This window comes from Macaca thibetana, chromosome 4, assembly GCF_024542745.1.
Source record: "Macaca thibetana thibetana isolate TM-01 chromosome 4, ASM2454274v1, whole genome shotgun sequence".
In the NCBI taxonomy this organism is placed as follows: domain Eukaryota; kingdom Metazoa; phylum Chordata; class Mammalia; order Primates; family Cercopithecidae; genus Macaca; species Macaca thibetana.
In genome coordinates this window covers 624,894-641,939 of record NC_065581.1, presented here as the reverse complement: position 1 = coordinate 641,939, position 17,046 = coordinate 624,894, and the positions used below count along the sequence as shown (strand labels likewise).

At 42.8% G+C, this 17,046-nt stretch overlaps 1 long non-coding RNA gene across 1 annotated transcript; it reads right to left on the bottom strand.

Annotated features, from left to right (window-relative positions):
- Positions 1-1,986: 1,986 nt before the first annotated feature.
- Positions 1,987-17,032, bottom strand: LOC126953317 (uncharacterized). Its single transcript, XR_007725227.1, has 3 exons — positions 6,501-17,032; positions 3,989-4,114; positions 1,987-2,954 (listed from the first exon to the last, which is right to left on the bottom strand). It is a non-coding gene; the product is annotated as an uncharacterized LOC126953317 (long non-coding RNA).
- Between the last annotated feature and the right edge of the window lie 14 nt (positions 17,033-17,046).

Below are 17,046 nucleotides of genomic sequence, written 5' to 3'. Positions count from 1 at the left end.
CAAGGCTGCAGGGTACAGGGAGACACCTTCATTCTCATTCCTCAGATCTGTCCACCTTCCTCTATCCTTATGATCAAACAAGAAGCCTCTATTTCTATCTTCTCCTTCCCACAGGTACCTTGTGATCTGCTGAAAGCTCTCGGCCCCGCGTGCTCCAGCTCACCTGTGGCAGACGACGAGCGCTCACTGGAGTCACAAGACATGTTCGGGCCAATGGTGACATAAGTGGTGTGTGACCCTTGCAGGCTGAGGCAATTAAGATAAGCTCCATCTGCACTCCTCACTTGCCCCACCAGAGTGACCTGGGAGGCCACAGCTCTGATGACATGAAGGTAGTCAGAATCCCTGAGTCACTGCCGGAATGTGAACCCTGGGCAGCCCAGGTAGGATTTGGAGTGAGGGAGAAAGCTTTGTTGTGTGAAGCTGCTGAGATTTCAGGGGGTTTGTGTACCAGCGGCAGTAATTGCCCTAATGCAGAAATGAGACGTAAAAGAGGGGAGCTGCCCTAACCTAGATCTAAAAGATGTGGCTCTGAGTAGCCCATGGCAAGGAATCTGTTAGAGGAGGCAGGAAAGGCAAACGTCTACCATACTCCACAGCAAAAGGTCTGGGAAAGCTACTGCTATACTACACGGAGGCCGGCCAAGTGCCACCTGTCCTCATAGCTCTGGGGCGGGACAGGAGAACTGGGTGCCACTGGATGTCCTGTCCTCATAGCTCTGGGGCGGGACAGGAGAACTGGGTGCCACTGGATGCCCTGTCCTCATAGCTCTGGGGCGGGACAGGAGAACTGGGTGCCACTGGATGCCCTGTCCTCATAGCTCTGGGGCGGGACAGGAGAACTGGGTGCCACTGGATGCCCTGTCCTCATAGCTCTGGGGCGGGACAGGAGAACTGGGTGCCACTGGATGCCCTGTCCTCATAGCTCTGGGGCGGGACAGGAGAACTGGGTGCCACTGGATGCCCTGTCCTCATAGCTCTGGGGCGGGACAGGAGAACTGGGTGCCACTGGATGCCCTGTCCTCATAGCTCTGGGGCGGGACAGGAGAACTGGGTGCCACTGGATGCCCTGTCCTCATAGCTCTGGGGCGGGACAGGAGAACTGGGTGCCACTGGATGTTACTTGGATGTGTTGGCTGCACTGGTCAAGGTATTTCAAGGAAGAAATGGTGTCAGGAAAGAGGCATTCAGTATGAAACAAGCAGACATAAAAATGAACAGAGAAAGTCCAAAAATTCCAAGTCTTGAAGTACTGGAAACATGAACTGTTTCTAGAATCCAAGGCTTAACAGATGGGACTAAAAGAGGCTTTGTGAGCAAAAGCACATAAAACCTCTCACTTTGGTGAAATCACTGAGGGCAAAGAACAGATGGGAGGTATGTGGCTTTCCCAGTTATTGCCAGCGATGAAACAGAGAGTGAGAGCCAGAGCCAGAGCAAGGAGAGACAGACAGACGGACAGACAGACAGACAAGGGAAGCTAGGGGCAATGGGACAAGAAAGTAGAGAAATGAAACAACTTGAGGAATTTTCTTGAAATAACCTTTGGAGATAGTTAATGGCACATGAAAATGACTGGAAACAAATAGACCAGAAGTCTCCTTTAAAGTTTTCAACAGCTTTATTGAGATACAATCCATGTGCCATAAAGTTCACCCATTTAGTGTATACAATTCAGTGAGGCCGGGCGTGGTGGCTCACGCCTGTAATCCCAGCACTTTGGGAGGCCGAGGTGGGCGGATCACAAGGTCAGGAGATCGAGACCATGGTGAAACCCCGTCTCTACTAAAAATAGAAAAAATTAGCCGGGCGCAGGGGCGGGCACCTGTAGTCCCAGCTACTCGGGAGGCTGAGGCAGGAGAATGGCGTGAACCCGGGAGGCAGAGCTTGCAGTGAGCCGAGATTGCGCCACTGCACTCCAGCCTAGGCGACAGAGCGAGACTCCGTCTCAAAAAAAAAAAAAAAAAAAAAAAAAAAAAAATTCAGTGAGAAAGTTCACCCATTTAGTGTATACAATTCAGTGAGAAAGTTCACCCGTTTAGTGTATATAATTCAATGAGAAAGTTCACCCATTTACTGTATATAATTCAATGACAAAGTTCACCCGTTTAGTGTATACAATTCAGTGAGAAAGTTCACCCATTTACTGTATATAATTCAATGACAAAGTTCACCCGTTTAGTGTATACAATTCAGTGAGAAAGTTCACCCATTTAGTGTATACAGTTCATTGAGAAAGTTCACCCATTTAGTGCATATAATTCAATGAGAAAGTTCACCCGTTTAGTGTATACAATTCAGTGAGAAAGTTCACCCATTTAGTGTATACAGTTCATTGAGAAAGTTCACCCATTTAGTGTATATAATTCAATGAGAAAGTTCAGCCGTTTAGTGCATATAATTTAATGAGAAAGTTCACCCATTTAGTGTATACAATTCATGGAGAAAGTTCACCCATTTAGTGTATACAATTCATGGAGAAAGTTCACCCATTTAGTGCATATAATTCAATGAATTTTAGTATATTCTCAAAGTTGTGCAACCACCATCACAAGCAATATTCAGAGACCTTTCTCACCTCTGAGAAATGCCCTCTCCCCATAGCAGTCACTCCCCACTTGCCCCTAGTCGCCCCCGCCCCCAGCCCTAGGCAACCAGGAATCCATGTACTGTGTCCATAGCTCTGCCTGTCGCGGAAACTTCATATGCGTGGAGTGACCCATGTGGCCTTTGCGTCTGGCTTCTTTCACACAGCCTACCAGAACGTCATTCCTCCTTACAGCTGATGACACTCCGTCATGTCGATATGGGTATGCCACACGTTGTTTATCGTTTTGTCAGTGCATGGACATTTGGATTGTCTCCACTTTTTGACTATTGTGAGTATTGCTGCTGTGATCATTCCTGTACATGTTTTTGCAGGGACATATGTTTCGATGTTCCTGGGTATGTACCTAGGAGTAGAATTTGCCAGGTCATATCGTAATTCTGTGTTTAACTTTGAAGACCTGCCAGACTGTTTGCCAAAGTGGCTGCACCATTTCACATCCCCCTCAGCAGTCTATGAGGGCTCCAATCTCTCCACATCCTCACTGGCACTTGTTTTTGTCCATCTTTTTTATAACAACCATCCTAGCGGGTGTGAAATTCTATCTTACTGTAGTTACGATTGCATTTCCCAGATGGCTAATGAGGTAAAGCATCTTTTTATGTACCTTCTGGCCATTGGTATACCTTCTTAGAAGAAATTTCTATTCAAATTATTTGCCCATTTTTAAATTGGGTCATGTTTTTATTGTTGAATTGCAAGAGGGATATATCCTGAATTAGACCCTTATCAGACATACGATTTACAAATATTCCTGTCATTCTATGGGGCTGTCTTTTAATTTCTTGACAGTGTACTTTGAAACACAAAGTTTTACAGTTTGGATCAAGTCCAATTTATCTGTTTTTTCTTTGGCAGCTTGTGTTTTTGGTGTCATAGCTAAGAAACCAATCCAGCCTGCGGTAATTTCCCACTCTATACACCTCTAGTTAGTTTGTTTTTTTTAAATGAGACGGAGTCTGGCTCTGTCCCCCAGGCTGGACTGCAGTGGCGCAATCTAGGCTCCCTGCAACCTCCGCCTCCCGGGTTCACGCCATTCTCCTGCCTCAGCCTCCTAAGTAGCTGGGTCTACAGGCGCCGCCACCACGCCCGGCTAATTTTTTGTATTTTTAGTAGAGACGGGGTTTCACCGTGTTAGCCAGGATGGTCTTGATCTCCTGACCTCGTGATCTGCCCGCCTCGGCCTCCCAAAGTCCTGGGATTACAGGCGTGAACCGCCGTGCCTGGTCACACCTCCAGTAACTTTTAATAGATACAAAAGGCTAGGACCAGCACTCCTAAGAATTTTTGAGTTCTATTTTTTAAAACAGAGATGTGATACAATACAAAAATTACTATGAAATGACTGAAGTATTGTATCTGCAAATGAAAACAGCATACCTTTATCCAGAAAAGGAAATAGAGGCCAGTCACTGAGACACATCCTGGTTAGATTGTTGCACTTCCCTCGAACCATGAGGATCATGGACATTTTCTTCCAATATCGCAGCAGAAAAAGGAAGACACCTACAAAGGGGAAAATTCCTTTTAGGCTCAGGTTTTTACAGCAGGCAGTGCTAGAAAATAATGGAAGTCTGCAAAACTTTGTGGGAAAATTTCTCACCATTGCAAAAACCGAGCATGCCTATTTCCTGAATAACTGAGCCTTGTATGTAACATCTGTCCAATGGAGCTTTCCAATGCATTACAGAAATTACTCTTGTTGAATTTAGCATGGACCTGCCTCTGGTCAAACACAGCGGTTAATTTTCTATCTTCATCTCACACAATTTCTCAATAGTTTAGACAGCAATGACCATCGGAGACACTTTCATGGCCTGGCTTGGGTTGTACTCCTTTTCTCCGTGTTTCCCCTCCCTTTGCAGCTGCTGCTCAATCCTTCTTGGCTAGTCCTTCATCTTGGCTCAACCACCAAGGCTGGACGTTCCCTGGATTCTTTCCTGAGTGTCCCCCTCATCTACACCATCCTCATCAGTGATCCTATCTGGACCTCTTGGGTGGGAAACGGGGAGAGTGAGAAGGGAAGGCGGGGAGGCCAGTCTCTCCCATTCTATTACATGTATATACAGTACATGGCATATTATTCACAGCTAAAAACCCTCTCTGTTACAGACACTCTGAATTACCAGTGATTTCACTCACTCAGAATATACAGAGACAAAGAAGCCTCCTCATTCAGAATCTCCCGGAACCTCATGGTGGATTCATTTGGACATGGGACAACTCAATCATTTCCTGGAACTTGCATTTCACTTGGAGAGGCCTTCGCTGGGAGAGGGTGCTGTTTGTGGTCTTCCACGTACAGCTAATTAAGATTCTGACTGGGTTTAGGATCAAAGAACCCTGTCCCATTGCATTCCCACATTCTTCCTTCTTCTTTCAATGTCTTCCAAGATCTATTTTAAACGGGAAGTGTTGTGTACTTTTCAGGGGCCCTTTGACCTGTTCCCAGTAAATCAAAACAGGAAGGTAGGTCTCAGTCCTTCGCCTCACAGCCAATCAGTGTGAGACCAAGGTCTGCACAGCTCTGTCTATGTCCAGTGGCCAACCAGGGAAGTGGTATTTCCAAAGGCTTCCCCGCTGGTCGGTCTATGGTAGTTGTTTGCTAATCTGAATCCATATTGGTGATTAATTTTGGAATCAGACTCTTTGCGTGTATATGGGACAGGGTGCAAAGGGCAAATGTCCCAGAGAACTTCTACAAACATTAGGAGTTTGGTGCAAGAAGTTCACAATGAGCTAGGAAGGAGTGGGAAGAAATAATAGGGCCTTGGATCCTTTCCAGTTCCCACCCCAGTGCACTTGGCAGCTCACATGATACCTTGACTTTTCCAAATATGAGGGAGAAAAAGCAGCCAAGGTTTTATGTAAGAATGAAAAGGGCCTGAAGCACTTCAATTTCCGGGTGGCTAAACAAAAGAGGACACACACCAGGGAAAGCCCCTTAAAGCGTGTGCAGAAGAGCTGGACAAAAGAGAAGAGGCATTTAATCAGAGAGAGAAAAAAACAGAAATGATATCATTATTTGGGTAGAGTGGGGTTGCCATGTAGGTGTGCTTGTATAAATTCCTTGGGCTTCTACTAGTAATGAGACAACCCTGTGAGGCCCCCAGTTCCTCAAACATTTAGCTAAAACTTGGAGTGGTACTAATTACAAAACACAATCGCCCTGCAGGTAAAGCTACACATACAGTAAATACAGCCCACTGCTTACAGGATGAGATCCTTGTTAGCACGGGAGGGACCTGATTTCATAATCTGTGCACCTGAAATGCAGGAACTGATCTCTCTCCAGGTACACATTTGCCTCAGGCTACACTGGCCTAACGCCGCGGTGCCCTACAAAGGCAAATCCTCCATCAACAAATAATGAAAAACGACCCATCAAAAAAATGAGTCAGAGTGGGGGAGGCATAGAAAAAGTTACAAATTGATTCCAGACTCTTCTTTTTTTAGGTCATCATGGAAACAGTTACTGGGTTTATATTGGAAAATTCCTACCAGGGTGTGACGCCTTCAATCGCCCCTCCTTTCCCGTGATCTCCCCAGGAGCAGGCAGAGGGACATCCTGGGAACCGACCGGGAGGTGGTTTGGATCTCACTGTTGCCACTGAGCGCCGCTCCCAGGAATGTGGGCATGGAGAGCCAAAGCCTCAGACGCATTGCAAGATGCCCACAACCTCAATCGTGTGCTTGAACACCTGAAAATCCTTTACCTGGTACCTTTTATTGATACATTTCATATCATCACCACTTTTAGTAATGTCTGAGGAATCTTACTAAAGAAAGAAGGATGCCTGAACACTGGAGGCACACAAATGTCCACATTTTATATAAGAAAGGGCAAGGCAATGAATTTAGAGTTCTAGACTGCTACATTTAATATGGATACCTTGAAAAGTGATGATGGAATAATTTATCGACAGCTTTGTTGTATTTTAAAAGCAATAAAAGATGCATCCAACCAAACAAGTTCACTGAGTTTTTGATGGGCTCATGAGACCTGTAGATCAGAAGAACACAGGCAGTGTGATTTCCTCTAAGTGTTTGACTTGACAAAGGAGGGAGGAATTAAAGTGTAAGGAGACATTGATAGTTGATTAAACAACAGTGAACTAAAGGATGCTGAGGAGTCCACTGCAGTTAACCTGGAGGAAAGTCCCCTGAGCCACAGCTGGTGGGGGCAGCTCATCTACCAGGCAACAGAATCCATATTCAAGATGATTTCAAGGCCCAAAGGAGACAAAATCCAATACAAACAATTCATTAGACATTCAAGTTTTTTTAAATGTGAAGTTCTGATTTTAGATTCCCACAAATAATTTCATAATTTTGGCACAGATAATATCTAGCTTAGGAGTGGGTTTTGAGAAAAAGGGCCTGAAGATGAGTTATAAGAGCACTAAAAAGGAACAATGCTGGTGGGCTCAGGCTTCATTCATAGAAGCATGGTGTCCCTCTCAAGGCAGGTAATTAGGATGTGCCTCAGTCTCCCCAGGGCCCTTTCTGCTAGCTTCGTGCACTTGTGTCAGAAGAGGTCATTGACCACGCTGTCCCCAGACTCCCTCCCACATTTCTTGACTTGTCAGGCTTTCCTGTGAGACTCACTTTCCTCTCGCTGTTGTTCTATTCTTTGACCTAGTTACTGGTTGAACTAACAAGCGTTACCTACCTTCAATGTATTCTCTCACCTTTCATCTATTAAAAAAATAATACCCATGCTCAACGTTGAAGGCCCAGCTTGAATCCTACCTTCTCCGTGTGGCCTTCCTCTTCCTCACCAAAAGAAATGAGCTCGTCTTCCTCCAGGTGCTTTTGAATCTAGTGGCCATGGTCCTTAGGACTCTTCCCAGCCTTATCACAGGGACTATTGTCTTCCATAAGAGTTGGTACATTTCAGAGCATCCTAAATAATTTCTTAGGTGACAGAGAACATCAACCATGTTTTTATAAATATTCTATTTAAAATGTAGCTTTCTGTCAATAAACTAGGTATTGAAGGAATATACCTCAAAATAATAACAGCCATTAATGACAAACTCACAGCCAATATCACACTGAATGGGCAAAAGCTGGAAGCATTCCCCTTGAAAACCAGCACAAGACAAGGATGTCCTCTCTCACTACTCCTATTCAACACAGTATTGGAAGTTCTGGCCAGGGCAATCAGACAAGAGAAAGAAATAAAGGATATTCAAATAGGAAGAGAGGAAGTCAAATTGTCTCTGTCTGCAGATGACATGATGGAGATGGAGTCTCGTTCTGTTGCCCAGGCTGGAGTGCAGAGGTGCAATCTTGGCTCACTGCGACCTCCGCCACCTGGGTTCAAACAATTCTCCTGCCTTAGCCTCCCAAGTAGCTGGGACTACAGGCACATGCTGCCACGCCCAGCTAATTTTTTGTAAGTTAGTAGAGACAGCGTTTCACTGTGTTGCCCAGGCTGGTCTCAAACTCCTGAGCTCAAGCAATCTGCCCGCCTCAGCCTCCCAAAATGCTAGGATTACAGGCGTGAGCCACCGCGCCTGGCCTCAAAAGCTTCTTAAGCTAATAACCAATTTCAGCAAAGTCTCAGGACACAAAATCAATGTGCAGAAATCACAAGCATTCCTATACACCAATAACAGACGAGCAGAGAGCCAAATCATGAGTGAATTCCCATTCACAATTGCTACAAAGAGAACAAAATACATAGGAATACAACTAACAAGGGAAATGTAAGACCTCTTCAAGGAGATTACAAACTACTGCTCAAGGAAATCAGGACACAAACAAATGGAAAAACATCTCATGCTCATGGACAGGAAGAATCATTATTGTGAAAATGGCCATACTGCCCAAAGTAATGTGTAGATACATGCTATTCCCATTAAACTACCAATGACATTCTCCACAGAATTAGAAAAACACTATTTTAAAATTCATATGGAGCCAACAAAGAGCCCATATAGCCAAGACAATCCTAAGCAAAAAAAACAAAGCTGGAGGCATCATGTTACCCAAATTCAAACTATACTACAAGACTACAGTAACCAAAAGAGCATGGTACTGATACAAAAACAGACACATAGACTAATGGAACAGAATGGAAAACTCAGAAATAAGACTGTACATCCACAACCATCTGATCTTCAACAAACCTAACAAAAACAAGCAATGGGTAAAGGATTCCTTATTTAATAAATGGTGCTGGAAGAATTGGCTAGTCGTATGTAGAAAATTGAAAATGGATCCCTTCCTTATACCTTATACAAAAGTTAACTCAAGATGGATTAAAGACTTAAATGTAAAACCCAAAAGTATAAAAAAACCCTAGAAGAAAATCTAGGTAATACCATTCAGTGCATAGGCACGGGCAAAGATTTCATGATGAAAATGTCAAAAACAATTGCGACAACAGCAAAAATTGACAAACGGGATCTAATTAAACTAAAGAGCTTCTGCACAGCAAAAGAAACTATCATCATACTGAACAGACAACCTACAGAATGGGAGAAAAATTTTGCAATCTATTCACCTGACAAAGAACTCATATCCAGAATCTACAAGGAACTTAAACAAATTTACAAGAAAAAACAACCCCATTAAAAAGTGGACAAAGAACATGAACAGACACTTCTCAAGAGAAGACATTTATGGGGCCAAGAAACATATGAAAAAAAGCTCAACACCACTGATCATTAGAGAAATGCAAATCAAAACCACAATAAGATACCATTTCATGCCAGTCAGAATGGCGATTATTAAAAAGTCAAGAATCAACAGATGCTAGTGAGGCTGTGGAAAAATAGGAACACTTTCTATACATTGGTGGGAATGTAAATTAGTTCAACCATTGTGGAACACAGTGTGGCAATTCCTCAAAGACTTAGAACCAGAAATACCATTTGACCCAGCAATCCCATTACTGGGTATATACCCAAAGGAATATAAATCATTCCATTATAAAAATACATGCAAACATATGTTCACTGAAGCACTATTCACAGTAGCAAAGACAGAGAATCAACACAAATGCCCATTAATAAAAGACTGGATAAAGAAAATGTGGTACATATACACGATGGAATACTATGCAGCCATAAAAAGGAATGAGATCATGTCTTTTGCAGGGAAATGGATGGAGCCAGAAGTCATTATCCTCAGAAAACTAACACAGGAACAGAAAACCAAACACTGCATGTTCTCACCTATAAGTGGGAGCTGAACAATGAGAACACATGGACACAGGGAAGGGAACAACACACACTGGGGCCTGTCATGGATGTGAGGGAGGGAGAGCATCAGGATAAAGAGCTAATGCATGTGGGGCTTAATACCTAGGTGATGGGTTGATAGGTGCAGCAAATCATCATGGCACACATTTACCTATGTAACAAACCTGCACATCCTTCACATGTACCCTGCAACTTAAAATAAAATTTAAAAAATAGTAATAATAAGATGTAGCTTTATTTATGACTTGTGTTGTAAAATTTAGACTCTCTTAGGTTCAAGTGAAAATTTCTATACATTTCTCTACTGATAAGGAAAACACTCCTCTATAAGGCATCAATATTAGCAAATGTACATAACCAAGGAATATACGATATTGAGATATATATTTAAAGCAATAGTGACAGCAAGTAGCTTGAATGAAAAATTTAGGAGAATGCAAGGGGATATAAATATACCCTATTTATATCCACATACCATGGACTACTACTCCTCCATAAAAAAGAACACAATAATGGCATTCACAGCAACATCGACGGAATTGGAGACTATTATTCTAAGAGAAGTAACTCAGGAATAGAAAATCAAACATTGTGAGAGAGATATATATACACACACACATATATATATATTTTTTCTTTATTCACTCATTGATTTACAGGCATTTGGGCTGATTCCATATTTTTGCAACTGCAAATTTTACTGCTACAAACATGCATGTGCAAGTATCTTTTTTGTATAATGACTTCTTTTCCTCTGGGTAGATAGCCATCCAGTAGTAGGATTGCTGGATCAAACTGTAGACCTACTTTTAATTCTTTAAGGAATCTCCACACTGTTTTCCATAGTGGTTGTACTAGTTTACATTCCCACCAACAATGTAAAAGTGTTCTCTTTTCACCACATCCACACCAATATCTATTTAAAAAAAAATTTTTTTTATGGCCATTCTTGCAGGAGTAAGGTGGTATTGCATTGTGGTTTTGATTTGCATTTCCCTGATAATTAGTGATGTTGAGCATTCTTCCTTATGCTTGTTGGTCATCTGTATATCTTCTTTTGAGAATTGTCTATTCATGTCTTTAGCCTAGTTTTTGATGGGATTGTTTGTTTCTTCCTTGCTGATTTGCTTGAGTTCTTAGTAGATTGTGGATATTAGTCCTTTGTCGGACATATAGGTTATGAAGATTTTTTCCCCACTCTGTGGGTTGTCTGTTAACTCTGCTGAATATTTCTTTTGCTGTGCGGAAGCTTTTTAGTTTAATTAAGTTTCCTCTACTCATCTTTTGTTTTTGTCGCATTTGCTTTTGGGTTCTTGGTCATGAAGTCTTTGCCTAAACCAATGTCTAGAAGGGTTTTTCTGATGTCATCTTCTAGAATTTGTATTGTTTCAAGTCTTAGATTTAAGTCTTTGATCCATCTTGAGTTGATTTTTGTACAAGGTGAGCAATAAGGATCCAGTTTTGCTGCTACATGTGGCTTGCCAATTGTTCCAGTATCATTTGTTGAACAGGGTGTCCATTCACCACTTTATGTTTTTGTTTGCTTTGTCAAAGATCAGTTGGCTGTAAGCATTTGGCTTTATTTCTGGGTTCTCTATTCTGTTCCATTGGTCTATCTGCCTATTTTTATACCAGTGCCATGCTGTTTTGGTGACTATGGCCTTGTAGTATAGTTTGAAGTCAGGTAATGTGATGCCTCCAGATTTGTTTTTGCTTAGTCTTGCTTTGGCTATGTGGGCTCTTTTTTGGTTCCATATGAATTTTAAGATTGCTTTTTATAGTTCTGTGAAGAATGATGGTGGTATTTTGATGGGAATTATCTTTAATTTGTAGATTTCTTTTGGCAGTATGGTTATTTTCACAATATTGATTCTACCCATCCATGAGCATGGGATGTGTTTCCATTTGTTTGTGTCATCTACGATTTCTTTCAGCAGTGTTTTGTAGTCTTCCTTGTAGAAGTCTTTTATTTCCTTGGTTAGGTATATTCCTAAGCATTTTATGTTTTTTGCAGCTATTGTAAAAGGGGTTGAGTTATTGATTTGGTTATCAGTTTGGTTGCTGTTGGTATATAGCAGACCTATTGATTTGTATATATTAATTCTGAATCCTGAAACTTTGCTGAATTCATGTACTGTTTCTCATACACTGTACTTTAAAGTACAGTTCTCATAAACTGTACTTTATATTACAAATTCTTGCATTTGTAATATAAACTGTACTTTATATTACCTTATATGCTTGCATTTGTAATATAAGTATATTTATGTTATAAAGAAAGAAGGTAGGGGAAGACAGAGAGGGAGAGAGAAAGGGAGGAAGAAAGGAAGACAGGGAAGAATAAAGGGAGGGAGAGAGGGAGGGAAAGAAGAAAGGAGGACAGTAGGGAAGGAGAGAAAAAAGGGAAGGAAGGACGGAAAGACGAAAGAAGGGAGGCAGGAAGGAAGGAGAAAAGAAGAGAAGAAAGGAGGAAAGTACAGAAAGAAGGAAAGAGGAAAGGAAGGAGGAAGGAAGGAGAGAGGGAAGGAGGGAGGGGAGGAAGACAGGCAGGCAAAAAATGGAAGAAAGGAAGAAAAGAAGGAAAGAAAAGTAAAAGGGAAGGAGGAAAGGGGGAAGGAAGAAAAGAAAGGAGAAAGGGGGGATATTAGCAGTCAGAATGGGCGTGCCATCCCAAAGAAGGAATTACGGTCAGTCATGTGAAATGCTACACTGTATATGACCCTGGTTTGTAAATTATACAGCTCTATAGCAGTGTGAAGAGTTAAAGTAATTCTCACAAGCAATTACTTTGAGATAATCCGGCTTCATATTTGAAGAAAGACATTTCTCGGTTTACACAGGTCAGTCCCTTAATATAGGAAAATCCCATTGTTGTCATAGCCCACCCTCCAACACACACACGACAGGTGTCTATGATAATGCAAACAAAGAGAAGCAATTCAACCCCAGAATTGCCACACATCAGGTAGGGAAACTAAGTGCAGAGAAAAATGTATCTCTAAGCCAAGCAATAATTAATTAAAAAGACAAGAAGACATATAAGCATTTTCCCCCCTGAGGTTTATGTAGACAAAACTAGAGAAAAATGCAAGTATAAAATATATTACATTTCAAGCTAGTAAGGCTCGCCTCAAAACTTTTTAAGAGGTGCTGGCTGCACAAATAAAACTGATGAGTGAGTCGGCCTTGGGAGAAAACAGTGTTTCAAAAATGGAAAGAGAGTGGTTCGGGAGAGGATCAACTGGGCCAGCAGCCTTTTCCATTAACAAACCTAATTTATTTGGGAAGCGAATTTATCCCAGGCTTTCTTTTTTACTGGATTATTGTCATTTCTATTGGCTTTCTCTGATCTCCACTTTTTGCTAAGACCTCAGATTTGCCAACCTTGGTACTTTTCAGAAATGTGACCTTCGTGTTAATAACTGTGCACCCTCTCAGTATATTATCACTATCTTTGTGTACCTATGATAGGTTTGCACAGGCGAAGTCAACAGCTTTTATCTAAAGGGGCTCCCAGAGGAAGATTCCAGCTCTCAACCATCATGGCTATGCATACAGTGTGGTAACTAGAGGCAGGGACTCAGCCTCACCCAGTCTGTAAAGGAATGAAAAATTAAATGTTCAGAGCTGCTCATATAATCCTTGAACTTGGACATAAATACATCAAAGGTTTGGAAGAGATCATGGTAAGCCGTGAGAACAAAACTCAGATTTGTTTATGACACCATCCCAAAGCAAAGATCTGAAGGGTGCTTTCATTTTCAAATTCAGGGGCTTTTGACACAAAGCCGATGGTGAAATGTATCCACGTATCCAAACCAAGATGGTTTCGCTCAAACAGTGAAGGGCATCAGCCTGTGAAAACTACATCAGTTAAAAAAAAAAGTCTCATTTAACTTGCTGCAAATCCAGCCCATTAAGTTCCCCTGTAAAGTGGGTTTATGGAACATGTGGAACTTGCTGGCTTCTTGGGATATTACAAAGACAGATTTTTGATGGAGAATAGTATGCACTTCTCCCTATTTTATACTTCAGATTTATTATTTTCTCCTTTTAAAATATTTTTTGCAGAGCAAAGTTTGGATTAAGCCAAAACCTCAATCTTTATATTTTATTTCAGAACATATTATAAGTAGACACTTGAAAGTAAATTTTAAAGCACTTGTTCTCTTTTAACTAATCCAGAACAAAGAATTTAAAATAAACTTTCCAAGGCGCTTATCAATTTCAAGATGTACAAAAACTTTTCAACACATGAAAATCTTACTTTTAAATATCATGTTATTTACATCATCAAGAAATACATATTCAATATGTTTTTCTTGAACAGCCTAGTTTTTCAGATGAAGTATCACTAAATTTAAAGCAATAATCCTTTGTTAATCCAAAACAAAATTACAATAAGAACATTACAGTGTCTAAACATTCTGGAAACAAGGGAAATATCATACATTTATTGCACTTTTTCTGACTAAAGAGTGAACCTATTGCTTTAAGTTTAGAGTGACTTTACCTATGTCTGGAGGTTGAGGAAAAATAGAGTCAGTATATTATTTGAAAACGTTAACTAATAAACCCTTTGAAATAAGTTTATCCTCTGTTTCCAGACTTTTCAGACAGCTTGTATATTATTTTGGCTCAGATAGCATTTTACATACTAATGAATTACATACGGGTTGCAAAACCACTGCCCAACATTAGCTAAAGACATGAACGTCATACTCATCTACAGAGAGAGGCTGACTAGGGCCAGGGGCGGAGCACAGACCATCTCTGAGCGCTCAAGCTAAAAAACAAAACCTCGAACACAATTAGGGACCAACTTCCTCCTGCAGAAGCTGGTTTTTAATAGGCACTTGGTTACCGAATTTGTGGGATGGCCAACAATATATGACTTAGGTGTTGACGGTGAGCTCCAAGTCAATTACTCGTGCGTTTATTCCACACACACACTTACCGAGCGCCTACCCTGGTCCAGGCACACGCCAAGCATCACAGTGCCTGGGAAGCTGTGATGAAATGTAACCAAATTCTCAGCACAAATGCCCTTGCTCTGAACATTCGAGAGAAGTGTGCACAAGAGGGGGCCATGCACATGAAACACCTAATAGAGGAGCCTGGGTTTCTGGGGGCACCTCTTGGGGCACCCCCTGTTGTTTGCTGGCCTGGAACCAACCGTAGGAACCAGACAGATAACACCCTTTGGTTGCCTCTGTTCAAGAAGTGAGTCCCAAGCAGAGCTGGTGCCCCCACTCCTAAGTCGTACACTCACATTAGCATAAGCATCCCACGTTACTCAGATAAATGTGCATTCAATTTTAATCCCTGATTGGGTACACGCCACAAATACAGACTATTTTATCTGGTTAGATTGTAAATGATCAATACAATATGACAATTTAGTTGTAGAATATCAGCTATATTGGATTGCTACTGCAACTCTACCAGGGCACCTCAACCCAATTTATTTTCCAACCAGATGTCCCTTCATAACCAGATGTTCAAACAGACATTGAAACATAAGCACGCACATCTCTGGAGCTGTGCTCACTCACTCAGGGTCACACCCCATTCCTCCTTCAGAATTTTCCCAGGAAGTATCTCAGTGTCTTCCCCTCCCTGAAGCCACCTCCACCCCACACCCTCCACCAACATTATCCCCACCGAGTCACCATATACCAGTTTGTAAATACCAGAATGGAGGTCTGAAATGAGTAACCGTCTGAGAGCTAAGCCTCAGAACCATGAATAAGCTCAATCAATGTAAAGGAGAACGCCAGCCACAGAATCACCCACACGAGTCCTGTGTCCTTCCCGCTCCAAGCTTACCCTGAGTATCACAACCAGGTTAATTTCCCTAATCTGTGAGTTAGAATTTGGGTTTAGTTATGTTGACAACAGTCAGCGCTTCTACTCCATAAAGTGTCGAGGGATTCAGGTTCCTTCTGCGCTGATTTTCTGCCCCCTTCAAAGTGCTGCTTCATTCACAGGCCTCTGCACCATCCGCACATCTGAGCCACCAGGAAGGAAGGGTGGGGACCTGGAGAGCCCGTCCTATTTCTTTAAGGGCAAAGCATGGATGTGCTCGCATCATTTCTGTTCACAGCCCCTTCCTGGGAACTTAGTCCCATGGCCACACCTTGCTACAAGACAGGCTGGGAATAAACTCTGCACTTTGTTCAGCCATGTGCCCAGGTGAAAATTCTATTGCTATGGAAGCTGAAAGAATGGATGCTGGGGGCCGGGCATGGTAGCTCACTCCTGTAATCTCAGCACTTTGGCAGGCCAAGGCGGGTGAATCGCTTGAGGTTAGGAGTTCAAGACCAGCCTGGCCATCATGACGAAACCCCATCTCTACTAAAAATACAACAATTAGCTGTGCATGGTGGCGGACACCTGTAATCCCAGCTACTCAGGAGACTGAGGCAGGAGAATCGCTTGAACCCAGGAGGCAGAAGTTGCAGTGAGCCAAGCTTGTGCCACTGCACTCCAGCCTGGGCAACAGAGCAAGACTCTGACTCAAAAAAAAAAAAAAATTAGAAAGAATGGATGCTGGGGAGCAAGGGAGAGGCTCTGCCACGCCAAAATACTTCATGTGTCTCTGCTCAAGATGCCCTGTCCATGTGGCACACACTGGGGCCAACATCCATGGCACACTGGGGCCAACATCTGTGGCACACTGGGGCCAACATCCGTGGCACACACTGGGGCCAACATCCGTGGCACACTGGGGCCAACATCCGCTTGCACTGCAGCCATTCCGGAGCAGACGGTCCTCAATGATCCAGCTTTCATCACCAGCTCAGGCTCTCCGCAGCCTCCGAGACTACACACTCCACAACCCGGGCTCACCGTGCCTCTTCCCCTCTTACAGAGGCTGAGTCAATGCCCCAGCTCCTCCGTAAATCTCTCCCTTCTTACTCTATCCCATAACACTCTTCCTCCTCTGAACTCTGCCTGGGTTACCAGCCCAGTCTCCATCCCCTCAGTCATGACAGTGAATGCCATTCGATGCTCACCCTTATGCCCTCAGTCCTCAGCTTCCAGGACCTGTGGAGAGCATCCGTCTACAAGAGCCTGCTGTGCTCCCTGTGAAGGCGTCTCATGATCTGCACAGCAGAGGCCAGAAGGGCTGAGGAGTTAATGCTCCCAGGAGCAGCTCTCAGGCAATGAAGTGGGAGAGAGCTGGAAGATGACTGGCCCACCTCTCTCATCCATTGTCCC